General features: G+C 44.9%; 1 long non-coding RNA gene across 1 annotated transcript; it reads right to left on the minus strand.

The window, feature by feature from the left end:
- Positions 1-871: 871 nt before the first annotated feature.
- Positions 872-12,096, minus strand: LOC125410874 (uncharacterized). Its single transcript, XR_007235193.3, has 3 exons — positions 11,882-12,096; positions 1,988-2,163; positions 872-1,078 (listed from the first exon to the last, which is right to left on the minus strand). It is a non-coding gene; the product is annotated as an uncharacterized LOC125410874 (long non-coding RNA).
- Between the last annotated feature and the right edge of the window lie 2,135 nt (positions 12,097-14,231).

The raw sequence follows: 14,231 nt of genomic DNA on the forward strand, positions 1-14,231 counted from the left end.
AAATAAGTAGACAGATAGATAGATAGATAGATAGATAGATGGATGGATAGATAGATAGATAGATGTAGGTAGAGAAAGAGATAAGTAGACAGATAGATAGATAGATAGATAGATAGATAGATAGATAGATAGATAGACAGATAAAGCTTGGAGACCAGTCAGGACTGTGTCTCAGTTGGCTGAGTACTTACCGAGCATGTGTGAAGCCCTGGATTCAATTTCCAACACCAAACCTTGAACACGGGCTTCATCCAAGGACTTTCAAGGCTGACAAAAGAGCTCAGCAGATTGGTGCCCGCTGCCAAACCTGAGAACCTGAGTTCAATCCCTGGAACCCACAGAATGGAAGGAAAACACCAACTCCGCGTGTGTGCATGCATTCAAACAAAATAATTAAAATGTAATAAAATTTTGTTTTTTAAAAAAGAACCTTTTAAAGGGTTACCGTGTCAGCTCAGAACACAGGCTGAATTATTTTTAACCTTTTACGTTAAAAGTTTTTAGATTAAGGGCTAAAGAGACGGCTCAGTAGTTAAGAACACTTACTGCTCTTGCAGAGAACCCAGGTTCAGTTCCAGCACCCACATAATGACTAAAAATTAGCTGTAATTCTAGTTCAAGGGATGCCAATGCCTCTTCTGGCCTCCAAGAATGCACACAAGTGGTATATATATATATATATATATATATATATATATATTCAGACACACAATGCACACATTAATTTTTTAAGTTTTCACTTTCAAATTAATACATGAGTAAAAGAATAAATGAAATCATATATGTATCCAGGCTTCTCCAGCTTCCATAATTACCATTCAAGACAAACTGTGTGTCATTCTTAACCTCTACACAGGTATAATCTGTTTTAAGAGGCTTTATTTTGACAAGTGCCAGTATTATTTTAAGGGAAAGAATGTGGGATTTCAGTCTGGAGCTGACTTGAGGTTGGAGAGACGACTCAGCTCTTAGGAGTGCTCCAGAGTTCCGTTCTCAGCGCCTGCGTAGGGTGACTCACAAATGCCTGTAACTCCAGCTCCAGTGGGTGCAACACACTCTTCTGGGCCTTGTTGGGCACCTGCATATACATAAAAAGGGGCGTAAGAGTAAGCCCAGCTAGATAGTACACATTTTGAATCCCAGCACTTGGGAGGCAGCAGCTGGTGGATCTCTGGTGAGTTCAAGGCCAGCCTGGTCAAAACATCTAGTCCAGACCAACTAGAGCTACACAATGAGACCCTGCCCACCACGCCCGGCCACTTAACTCTTTTGATTCTCAGTTCCTTTACCTCTAGAATGAAGATGATCATAGTGAGACTAATTATACATAGATTTAGAGGCTCTAAAGGAAATGAGACATCAGCTTGGAAATTCAAAAAGGAAGTGCTGTGCAAACATCAGCCTAGGCTTCATCTCCCAGTGTGTGTGGCACCAAGCATGTGTTTGAGGAACATGAACTGTAGCTGCTAGGTACTAAGTAATGCAAAATACAACTGCCTTTCAATCTTAGACTGGTCAGTTTACCACGGTGGTCAGTGAGACAGCGAGACCAGAGAATGATGCAGCCTGTAAGTGAACGAGCCCCGGGCCCTCAATCGACACGTCCTATTGGCCAGAGAAAATCACTTCTCACCTCACCTATCCTTGTTCAATGTCAAGGTCTAGAAAATGTTGTATCGTGTCAAGAGTCTCCAGGCCTGTGTCTCCATTAAGGATCCGAGTGAGAGTTACAGAGCCAGCAAGGCAAGACCTCAAAATTGCATTTTGAAAAAGAATCTGTTGCGAACATAACCCAAGTCACCTTTTCAAAAAGCATTTGGAAGTAAGCATTAGATACAGACTCCAACACTGAGCGAGGGGAATGCAGGGGCAACACGTGCCCCACAGGCTGACCTCCACGCTGTCTCCGTCTGCAGCAGGAGGGATGCTATTTCTTCCTTGTCTTTCATCCCTTAGAGAAAAGAGAATTGCAGAATTGCATCCTTACCCCAACCTCTGTCTCCTGGTGGCCCGTGAAAACAATATTTTCTTGCTCAGCAGGGCAAAACTTCCCATTTCCATCTGTCCTTCCCCGTGTCTTAGCTCCACACAGAGGTCCCTGCTGCGGAAGGATTTCTCCGGGCAGTGATTTGCTCTCCCAGGGGCCCTGGCTGTTTTGTATCCCTGGAATACATCAGAGTGAGAGCAGAAATGAAAGGACCGAGGCCATGTCAGCTGCTCTAGGGCTCAGGTCAGGTGATCCGATTTTTTAATGAACATGGAGGCTAGGGACTTGAAAACAAGGTCAAGGTTCACAGGAGGGCTGGCACAATATGTGTCAGGATTATTAAATCCTCACTGTGCACACATCAGTGTTCCTTAATATCCATTCCTCTCAGGGGCTCAGCAGAGAGCTCTCAGCCATCGGGAATCCCGATCTCCTGGCCGTCTCTGACTTCATGCTGTCAGACAAACAGAAAGAACATTTGGCATTCTGGTTATGTCCTAAGAATTTGGTTCCCACCCTGACACTTCAGATCCTTAGCTTTCCCTTTTGCCCAAAAACAACCAAAGGTCAGGTTTCCACAGTGTTTCAAGGAGAATACAGCCTGTGGCTGTGTAGAGGGAAGTTCCACTCAGCGATGCTGCCTGGCCTACCTCTCATACGAGTATGTTCCTATTCTCCTTGGGGACACTTTGGAGTGTTGGGGACCTCGATGTTCTGCTTCCAGTTAGAATGAGGGCCTGCTTACTTAGTGTGGTAATGCTAAGCATCACTGGAAGGAAGGTGGTTTCTGGTAGGTTTCAGTCTTTTTTTTCTTGTACTCTGGTTATTTCCTTTAGTTGCCTCTAGGAGCAAACACCACCCACTTCTCTACAAGGAACCCCCGTCTTTAGTGGATGGAGGTTCTGCTGTTCAGTGTGCCAAGGTTCATGTGATGAGGTACAGAGAATATTCCAAAGGACTCTTAGGAAGGTGGAGGTGTAGCTCATCAGGAGAGAGTTGGTCTAGCAAGTGCGAGGCCTGGGTTTAAGCCTCAGCACTGGGGGAGTGGGGGGGGGGAACCCTCCCATTTAGCCAATAAAATGAATCTTAGCGTCTCTCAGGATAACCTGGTGTAAGTTCTCACCACTACAAACTAACAAACAAACAAATGAAAGAACCAAAAACAAAACAAACAAAAAAGAAAACCTTGAGAAAATGAACTTTGTTTGCATTCTTTTTTTTTTCTTTCTTTTTTTTTGAAACAGGGTCTCGCTTTGTAGACACAACTGACCTGGAATTTGCTATGTAAATCAGGCAAGCCTTGAACTCTGACTTCTAGGTGCTGGGATTAAAGGTGTGCAACACCCAGCAGGGCTTATTTTTATTACCTTATTTTATACCTCTGCCTCTCGACTGCTGAGTTTGTAGACAGTGAGCTACCACACCAAACTCTGCGATACTTCACTGACAAAGACAGAGACTTATTTTGGCTCCCTCTCTGGAGGTCTCAGTTCAAGTTTGTGACAGGAATCATGGCAGAACAAATGGCTTGGCCTTTCAGCCAGGAAGTGAAGGGAACCAAGATGAGGCTGTAGTCCCACAATCCCCTTCAAAGGGTCCTTTCCACTAGATCCCACCTCCTACATTCCACTGTCTCCTATTAACACCCTTTGGGGCCAGCCCCTGAACACATGAACCTTTGGGAGACACAATTCTAAGCCATAATTTCACCAAAAATTTTTCTGTTATATTTCTGGCATCAAACACGGATGTTTTGACTCAAGTAATAAGGAACTCATTCAGAAGCTCAACTGTACCTAGAACAGCCCTTAATTGTTGAAAAGTGGCTATTCCTATTAACTTCCTAATTTCTTTCTCAGCCAAACAGGATGAATGGAGTCCTTTCCAGAGTCACATTCAACAAATTCCTTCAGACTTTTGAAAACATATAATGTCTACTCTAAATATGCTTACTACAAGCAAAACATCTCTGGCTATTTCAACATTAGCCTATACAGAGAAAAAGCAAGGAATGAGCTGTGAAAATCCCTGAGTTAAATTTCTAACAATAGTTGCCTAGCTGAGTTACCTTGGGAAAGTCATTTCACGTCCCTGAATGTACTTTCTTCCTCTATAGTATGGAGATTATATACATACTCTTTGTTTTGTGTTCTGTTTTGTTTGGGTTTGGTTTGGTTTTTAGAGACAAGGTTTCTCTGTGTAGCTTTGGAGCCTGTTCTGAAACTCATCTTGCTGACCAGGCTGGCCTTGAACTCACAGAGAGGCACCTGCCTCTGCCTCTAGAGTGCTGGGTTTAAAGGTATGCGCCACCACTGCCTGGCTGTTTGTTTGGTTTTGGTTTTGGTTTTGTTTTTTTAAGACAGACTTTCGTGTAGCCCAGGCTGCCATGGAATTTGCTATGTAGCCAAACCTTGAACAGAACTCCCCACCTCCACCTCCAGTGTACTGGGATTACAAGCATGTAACACCACACTCAGCTAACTTTACTGGCTTACAATGCACTTCCTGTTAACTTAAGTAATATAATATCCTTCTGGAGTCTTTGATGGAGTTGAAGAATAGATAGTTATAGTTATAGTTTTCCTTAGTTATGATAAAAGATAAAGTAGATATGAATATTGTAACTATAATTCCTGCTTGATACCTGTTTTGTTATATGTAATTTTACTATGTTAAAAGTTAAAACTTTCCTTTTTGTTTGAACAGAAAGGGGGAAATGATGCGGGAAGTCCTTCTATCTATGTGTTGCTTTTATTGATTAATGAATAAAGCTGCTTTCAGCCAATGGCTTAACAGAGTAAAGTCAAGTGGGAAATCAGAACAGAGATGTAAAGAGAGAGTAGGCGGAGTCAGAGAGAAGCCATGGAGCCACCACAGAAGACAGATGCTTTTGCCAGAGCCCACCAAAACTTTGCCAGTAGGCCACAACCATGTGGCAACACACAGATTAATAGAAATGGGCTAATTTAAGATGTAAGAGCTAGCTAGAAATATGCTTAAGTTATTTGCCAAACAATATTGCAATTAATATAGTTTCTGTGTGATTATTTGGGTCAGAGCAGCCGGGAAACAAGCAAGTAGTCTCTACCTACAATCTCCTATGGATCGTTGTTGTTGAGAATGTGAAGCTAATATAACATTTGATATCTACAGGCATCAATACACTCAGTAGGCATCTGTGAGATAAACACTGTACCAAGCACTAGGATGATAAAGACTAACAAAGTGGCCTGGCATAAAGTAATCAGAGCACTCTGGAAGGCAGCTATCACCACTCTACCCCCAACACTCAGGGCACTACAGAATAAAAGTCATGGTTACATGTATGAGCACCTGAACTCTATAAGTACAGGGCAAGGGCTCTTAACTCATAATGGAGTCCAGGGAAGCAGCAACTGGACTGAGTCTCAGAGGATACACAAGAGCTACCCAAACTAGGATGGAGAGAAATGACTGAATGGTTAAGGCCACTAGCCGCCCTTGCAGAGGACTTGTGCTTGGTTTCCAGACCAACACGGCAATTCACAGCCATCAGTAACTCCAGTTTCAAGGGATCGAGTGCTTTCTTCTGACCTCCACAGACACCAGACACACATATGGTACATAGACACATGTAGGCAGAGACTGCTTGTTCATTTCCCGGCCGCCCAGATCGGAAATAATCACACAAAACTATAGTAATTACAATACTGTTTGGCCAATAGCTTAAACATATTTCTCGCTAGCTCTTACATCTTAAGTTAGCCCATTTCTATTATTCTGTGTATTACCACGAGGGTTGTGGTTTACGGGCAAGGTTCCAAGGCATCTGTCTCCTTTGGCAGGTACACGGTGTCTCTCTGACTCCTCCTTCTTTCTCTCTCCATCTCTGTTTAGATTTCCTGCCTGACTATATTCTACCCTGCTATAGGCCAAAACAGCTTTATTCATTAACCAATAAAAACAACACATATACAGAAGGGCATCCCGCATCAGGCATACGTAGAAACCCTGACTTAAAAACCAAAAAAAGAAAAGGGAAGGAAGGAAGGAAGAAAGAAAAAAGAAAGAAGGAAGCAAGGGAGGAAAGGAAGGAAGGAAGAAAGTAAGAAAGAAATTAAAGAAGAAAAAGTGAATAAAGAGAAGTTTTAAAAATTAAAAATTAAACTGTGCAATAAGTATTCCACAAGTAGCTTATAGGACTAGAAGAATAAGAAAAGTGTTGTAGTGACTCCTGGATTATATTCCAGGTGTTCTCAGAGGCTAATGCTTTGGGTCCTGGGTGACCCTCACAGTTGTGGTATATGGTGAGCTGCTAAGAGATTAGGGTATTTCACTTGGAGTGGCAAAGACTGGAGAGGGAAGGCCATCATGACTGCCTTATGACAGTTGAACTAATAGCAGTGGGAGCAAAGGGTAAATGTTTCTGTAGAATAAATTTCATGTTTAGTAAGGAAGAACAGCAAGAGTGGCTTAAAGAGAAAACTGGCTGTCTCAGGAAGCCCTGAACCTCCCATCTCTGGTGACGGGTGGGTTAGAGTCAGAAGCTGGACAAACACTGGATGGAAACATTGTCTGAGTTGTGAACAGAAGCCGAGGCCAGATGGTTTCTGTGGTCCGTTAGCACTCTCTAAGATGCTGTTAAAATATGTGGATGCAGTGCTATAGATTAACGTTAGTGAGACGAATGCCTCCCTTAATATACTTAGCATTGTTATTTAAATCTAGGAGATCTTTATTTTATATGAAGAAGGTGAGAAAAGCAAAAATCGAATAGATTTGCTGTGTCTGTCAGCTATAAATATCACACTAGCGTCGCCAAGTGTTGGCTCGGCCCAATCTTTTCTCTCGTATTCATTCATTTATCTTTCCAATACTTCATAAATATTTAGAGGATATATATTTTCCTAGGTACTAAAGATACAAAAACAAATAGATGGATAAATAAGTGATAAAGATGATGAGGTAAGTGCCAGCACGGGAGAAGAGAAGCCTGTGGCGCAGACTATGGTGGGTTTCCCCTGGGGACAGTAGGGAGGGTGCCTTAAGGGAGGAGCACTTGAACTGCAACTCAGAAGATAAATAAAGATTTTTCTAGACATAGACTGGATAGAAAATCATTCGGGCAAGAGGAACAGCTTATTAAAAGTCAAAGATAGAATGATAGGTTTCAGAAGGGCAAGTGTCCAGTAAGAGTGGATCGCAAGGAAGCTCAAAAAAACTGGAAATTGTGAGGGGAAAGGGGGAGGGAGCAGGGAGGCAAGAGTTGAGGGGGAGGAAGAGAGGGGCAAACAGAACGTGTCTGAAATCCAGTGTCTTCGACTCTGAGGGCCTGACCTCCTTAAAGCTCTAAGTATTGACAGTTTTGTTTTGTTCTTCCAGACACCTTGCAATTTAAGAGAGCTTGCAGACATATTACCCACTTCCTGATTACAGTTTTCAGGGGCTTTGTGTGTCGGGGGGAGACAGGATCTCTCTATACAGCCTGGAACTCACTCACACTCTGTACACCAGGCTGGCCTCATACTCACAGAGACCCGCCTGCCTCTGCCTCCTGAGTGCTGAGGTTAAAGTCTCGTGCCACCATGTCCAGGCAGTTTTCAAACTTCTTGACCACTTTAAATTCATCCAACCTGCCCTGTTGTGCCTTTTAAAGGTTTATCTGTTTCACTGTAACATTTCTCAAGTGTGCATGGCATGTGGACAGCTCTTGGGTTCACATGAGTGAAATACTCAAAGGCTTCCGTCAGGTTACTGCCTGGGGTCTTTTTTCCTGGGGTCTGGAGGAAGAAGGAACTGGTTACTAAAGGGTGTGGTCTGGGTGATTCCCTGTTTTGATTGACGGATTAACTCATATAATCACTTTTATACTATGCACATCCCTTCCCAATGCACCTGATTTTAGCATATGCATGCATGTGTTAAATATATACATAGTCATGAGATGATAAATGGGGACTGGAACAATGGCTCAGTAGCCAATACAACTGCCTGCTCTTCCAGAGGACCCGGGTTCAATTCCCAGCATCCCACCTACATGGTGGCTCACAACCATCTGTAATTTCAGTCTAAGGGAATCAGCTACTTTCTTCAGCCCTTTGTAGACACAGACTATGCATGTGGTGCAGGCATGCATGTAGATAAAGTATTCATACACATAAAATAAGAAGAAGAAGATAATTTTTAAAGGTGGTAAATAGAAGATTCTTCCTAAATTTTGCTTTCCTCAAAATTTGCCTATGTATATATGGCAGTACATGCACCCAAAGCTGGTTCAAGCTGGATCTGCCTTTCTGGTCTCATTTCTGGATATAAGATGATGTGGGAAGTCCTTCTGTATATGTGTTGCTTTTATTGGTTAACGAATAAAGAAGCTACTCTGGCCTGTGATAGGGTAGAATAGAGATAGGTGGGGGAAACTAAGCTGAATGCTGGGAGAAAGAAGGCAGAGTTAAGGTGAAGCCATTTAGCCCCGCCAGAGACAGATGCTGGATGGAACTTTACCCATTTTACCCAGTGAACCACAGTCACGTGGAGATACACACGTGACTTTTGCTTCCTTAGCCCACAGTTAGGGCTGGTGATGGGAGAGGCGAGCCTGAGAGCAGAGGAGACCTCTGAAGTTTTAACTTGGCCTTATGGGAAGTCACTTCAAATCCCACCCTACCCCTTCACACGCTCGGTATCGTGTAGTGACTTTTCCTGATCCTCTGCACAAATTCATATTCTCTTTGGTCAAGAGGCTGAGTGATTATTGGCAAAATAAGTGAACTATGGAGGACTTGGAGCCTCTTTGCTTGGGAAGCTTATCAAGACGCATTATGCCAGCATGGGCTGTCTCCAGGCAGGCTCCAGTGTATGAAAAAATAAATACAAGTTTGGTGAGACGCCTGGCTCTTGCCTTCCTATAAACTATCTAATCTGTTAGACACTTCTTACCAGAGCCCGCACAAACCTCAACAGAGAACTCCTGAACTCGGCTGAAGGCTGGAATCTCTAACTATGTTGAAAATGTCGTCTGCTCTTTCTCAAACGCGTCTCTCTCGTTCAGGTGTTTACTCCGTGGGAGCCTATTACCTTGGCAGGCACTGCGTCTCTCTGCCTTCTAGTTCTAAAATGATAAGGAAAGAACTTTCCATGATGCTCATTCAGAGCACCGGGTGCAGAGAGGCCACGCTGCTGTGGTCTGAGTGGGTGCGGAGAGGCTGCCCTCGCTGCCGTGGTCTGGGTGGGTGCGGAGAGGCTGCCCTCGCTGCCGTGGTCTGGGTGGGTGTGGAAAGGCTGCCCTCGCTGCCGTGGTCTGGGTGGGTGCGGAGAGGCTGCCCTCGCTGCCGTGGTCTGGGTGGGTGTGGAAAGGCTGCCCTCGCTGCCATGGTCTGGGTGGGTGCGGAAAGGCTACCCTCGCTGCCATGGTCTGGGTGGGTGCGGAGAGGCTGCCCTCGCTGCCATGGTCTGGGTGGGTGCGGAGAGGCTGCCCTCGCTGCCATAGTCTGGGTGGGTGCCGCGAGGCCATGTAATCCCCCTCTTGAGTGTGAGCTTAGCTCATCTAGAGAGCAGAAGATAATAGCAAAAAAGAAAAAGAAAAAAAAAGGCTTTCTCTGAGGGCCTTGCTCAGGCTTTCTCTATGGTCATCTACTTAACTACAGACAGACAACAAAATTCTTTACAACAACATCTGATCAAGGAAGGGCTTTTTTTTTTTTTTAAATGTTTCTGCGTGTTCTGGATTTACTGCCCAGCTGCTGGGCTCTGCTGAGATGCCCTTATCAAGAGCCCCTTCAGAGCTTTCCAGACGGATTGCAAAGTTGGCATATTTTTAAATAAACAGCAAGCTGGGCCCAGAATGTGGCTTCTTTGGGGCTAAAGCAACATTTGCATAAAGTAGGTGAACAGATGCCAGGCCCAAGTGATCTACTGCCCTTATCTCTCCCTCCCCTCTTCGGATCTCCCCCCAGACACCCCCACATGTTAATTTTGCTGTCAGGACTGCTGTAGTTGGCCTGAGGACCTGTGTTAAGTCATGCCACGGGAAGCTGCTGTGGGCCCTGGGTTTCTGCCTTCCATCTGCCTTGTGCCTGGCTCTGCAGACCACAGGTGGAAGTTAGAGAGTTGGGCTTTTGATCTATTTATGCTCCAAAGTCTTCAAAGCGCTGACCTGTCTGTCTACCAGGACGTGGATCTCCAGCCATGTGAGGAAGAAAGACAGAGCTAAAAGGGAAGGCCGAGTCCTTTGAGAGCAGGCGACTGGTCAGTGCTCTGGGCTCTAGTCCAGGAATGAAAACCTCTACCTTGCAGGGTGGTGGTGGTATATAGCTTTAACCCCAGTACTTGGGAGGCAGAGGTACGCAGACTTCAGTGGTTTCGAGGCCAGCCTGGTCTACAGAGTGAGTTCCAGGGCAGTCAGGAGTGTTACACAGAGAAACCCTGTCTCCGAAAAAAACAAACAAAAACCCTCTACTTCATATCCACGCCTATATCATGACTGCCACTTCCTGGGAAATCATATTACCCCCTTGCTCATAGGGAGACTCTGGAAAGAGAAGCTAGAACAATGTAAGCCCATTCAAGGATAGAGTGGGCAAATTGTGTGGATTTTAAGTAGTCAGATTTAAAAGAAGCTGAGATTCAGTAGACAGACTGCTCCTTGCTCCACATGCACAAGGCCCTCATTTTGATCCCTTGCACCACATTAAACCAGGTGTGACGACACCGGCACCCCAGCCCTTGGAAGGTAGAGGCAGAAGGGTCAGGGATTCAGAGTCATCCTTGGTTATACAGAGGTCAAGGTCAGTCTGGGCACATAAGATCTGGCTTCATCAAAGAAAACAAATACACACGTAAAAAATTATTCTGAGCCGGGTGGTGGTGACGCACGCCTTTGGTCCCAGCACTCAGGAGGCAGAGGCAGGTGGATCTCTGTGAGTTCAAAGCCAGCCTGGTCTACAAGTGCTAGTTCTAGGACAGGCTCCAAAGCTACAGAGAAACCCTGTCTTAAAAAAACAAACAAAAAAAACAAAAACAAAAAACAACAACAAAAAGAAAAAATCTGATATCTTAAGGAGGCTTTTCACTTTTTTTATACTCTCTGTCTCTGTCTCTCTCTGTCTCTCTCTCTCTCTCTCTCTCTCTCTCTCTCTGGATCAAACCAAGGGCATGTCTCACACATGTTAAGCAACTACTCTATCCCTGAGCCACACATGCACTCTAAACTCTCAGATACCATTTTCTCTGGCTCAGTGTATATACGGTACAAATATGAGACAGCCACAATCAGTTAGGTTCCAAGTGCCTGCATTCTTCCTAACTTGGAGAAGACCACCCAACAACAAGACCCCCACCATACCCAAACAACAGTTTCACAAAATCTGCCAATCAACAAATATATGACTTGGATTCAATCTGTAGAAACTCTCAGCCTCTATGGGTGATCTAGGAAGGGCCAAGCCCTTGATGAAGCTGAAGCTCTTGGCTTTTGGGGAAATCTACTTGGAAAGGAACAGGAGGAGGCAGTGACCTAAGACCCCAAGACACACAATGGCCTGATAGCCGTGGGCGGGCGTAGTTGAGAACGGGGCAAGGTGGGAAGAGAATCCTTCATCCTGAACACATTGCGTATTCCACATGTGTGAATTTATGTAAACATTTGAGGACCAGAGGCAGACAAAGAAAATGATATGTTGTTTTTCAGATAGATGTGATCGTGGGCGCGTTACTTATTTTCTCTGTGCCTCGGGCTCTTCGTGTGCAGAGTGAGAGTAATGATCCCGCTGACCTCCCCGAGATGCGGCGACGAATAAGAGCTCCCAGCGAAGTGCTCCATAAATGTCCATCGCGTCAACAATGATAACAAAAATAACACCAGCTACCACCAAAAAGGGAGGTCAGGGCAAACAATCAGGAGAGAAGTGGAATTACCTGGCCAGCAGTGATGAAGGAGAATGGAACTGAAGGGCTGCCCCAGCTGGGTCACCTGCGCTGCTATCCCGGGAGATCACAAGGCTGCTTCTTCCCAGCCCTCTGCATCGTCTCCTGGCATCTGCCCACCTTTTCCTTCTCACGGTTTACGGAGACCACACATCCAGGGTTTGCTCCCCTCGCAGATGGCTGCTGATGTGGCAGCTCTCGCCCTGAGCTTGGGAGTTGTGTGGATTAAGGATGGTATATCAGTGACTGATGTCGCCCTAGAGGTCAAGCAGACGGACATGATTTGCAGGAGAAGTCCTCCCATTTCCCGTCACCAGCCTGCCCCTTAGCCCTTCCCTGCCTAGGCTGTCTTACTCCCGTCAACAGAAATACAGTACCCAGATCAAAGGAGATGTATATATTCCCACTCAACTTTCAGCTGCGTTTATCACAGTTTTTATTTTATGTTCACTTCTAGACATTTCATTGAGTGGGAAATATTAACTAAGGGAGGGAGGGGGAGATGGGGAAGGGCCCAGGAGTTAGTTAGGTCTCGGGATGAACAAATGGAGATACTGGAAATGGGTATTACTCTTGAGAAAGAAAACTTTGGAAGCTGGCAGGGTGGTGCACACCTTTAGTTCCAGCATTCAGAAGACTGGGTTGGTGGATCTTTGTGAGTTCTGGGCCAGCCAAGATTACATAAAGAGACCCTCTCTCGAAAATGGAAGGAGAGGGTGTGGGAACTTGGATTGGTCTGTATAATAAAAAATAGATAATTTGTTCTCTTTTTTTAAAAAAATAGATATAAAAATTTTGAAAATAAAGAAGAGACCTTCTCTCAAAAAGAGAGAAAAAGAAGAAATAAAGATAAAAATAGCTTTGGGTTAGGGGTAGAGAGATGACTCTGTGTTTAAGAGCACAGGCTGCTCTTCTAGAGGACCAGGGTTCAATTCCCAGTTCATAACCTTATGCAACTCCAGCTGCAGGGAATCCAATGCCTTCTTCTGGCTTCTTCGGGTACCAGGCATGCGTGTGGTGCACAGACACGCATATAAGCAAAATACTCAAATACACAAAATGATAAATTAATTTTTAAAAGTGAAAAAGGAAGCTCCGGGGAACAACAAGGAAAATACTGTCAAGTGTTGGATGAACGACTTGTAGGAAAAGAGGTGCAAATTGCTTAGCTCAAGAAGGCTTCAAAAAGTTGGAAGGCTCACGTCTTTATTTCCAGTACTCGGAAGGCAAAGGCAGACAGACCTCTGAGTTCGAGGCCAGCCTGGTTCCAGAATAGCCAGGGCTACACAAAGAAACCCTGTCTGAAAAAAATGAAGAAGTGAAGAAGAGGAGGAATGAGTACAAGCCCTAAGAAGGCACATGCCTACAAAGACCCCTCCCCCTCCCCGCCCCAGATGATCATCAAGGTGTTTTTTTGCAAAAAATAAAACCAGATATGATGACAAATCCTTGTAATACTGGCAGTCAGGAGGTGAAGGCAGCTCAAGGGCTTCTCAGCCACAATTTAAGTTCAAATCCAGCCTAGGATACGTGAGATCTTTGTGGGAATGAAAGGAGATATCTAAAGGCAATGATGGTTTGGGATCAACGTCTTCTTCTAGCGCAGGAATTTTTCTCCATGCCTGCCAAAGATCATGAAAAAAATACCTTTCCCTGTTGCTGGAAGCAAATTTTCAAGTAATTCACCATTCTTCTGTTTCCATTTCCTCAAACAACAAGCTCATCTATGAAGCTTGGAACTGCAAGGTATGTGTAAGGGGTGGTGGGGGTAGAGATGTGTGTTCGAGTGTGCCTGTGTGTGTGTGTGTGTGTATGCATGCACGTGCGTGTGTGCATGCCTGTGTGTGTGCATGTGCGTGCATGTGTGTTCATGAGCGTGCATGCCTCTGTGTGTGTGTGTGTGTGTGTGTGTGTGTGTGCTTTTAAGGAAATATCCTTTTCACCAGGCCCACAGGACCTGTGGGCTTTTCTCCTGGCTCTACCACCAACCAGGCAGCTTCAGAGCTGGCTGGAGTGAACCGCGTGCTTCAGCAAACTCACGACTCCGGGGTGGAGTGGGAAGAGGAAAGCGACTCCCGGGGAACTGAACCTAGATCCTTGGTGATCTTAGGAAGATCCCCTGGGTCCAAAAATCCTGCCTCAGTTGAAAGGAGAGTTCCTCAAGACTTCCCTGTGACCTGCAACAAGAGTCCGAGCTATTTCTCAGTGGCCGGGTAAACATCTGTCCTTGTCGTTCAAAATAATATTGAGACATCAACCTGAAGGTCCTGAGGAAGGAGCTAAAAAGAGAGGACCACGTACTCTCTTGTTTCCTCAGAGAGGAATTTGGTACTGAGAACAG

This window comes from Myodes glareolus, chromosome 9 (assembly GCF_982192425.1).
Source record: "Myodes glareolus chromosome 9, mMyoGla1.1, whole genome shotgun sequence".
NCBI classification, from domain to species: domain Eukaryota; kingdom Metazoa; phylum Chordata; class Mammalia; order Rodentia; family Cricetidae; genus Myodes; species Myodes glareolus.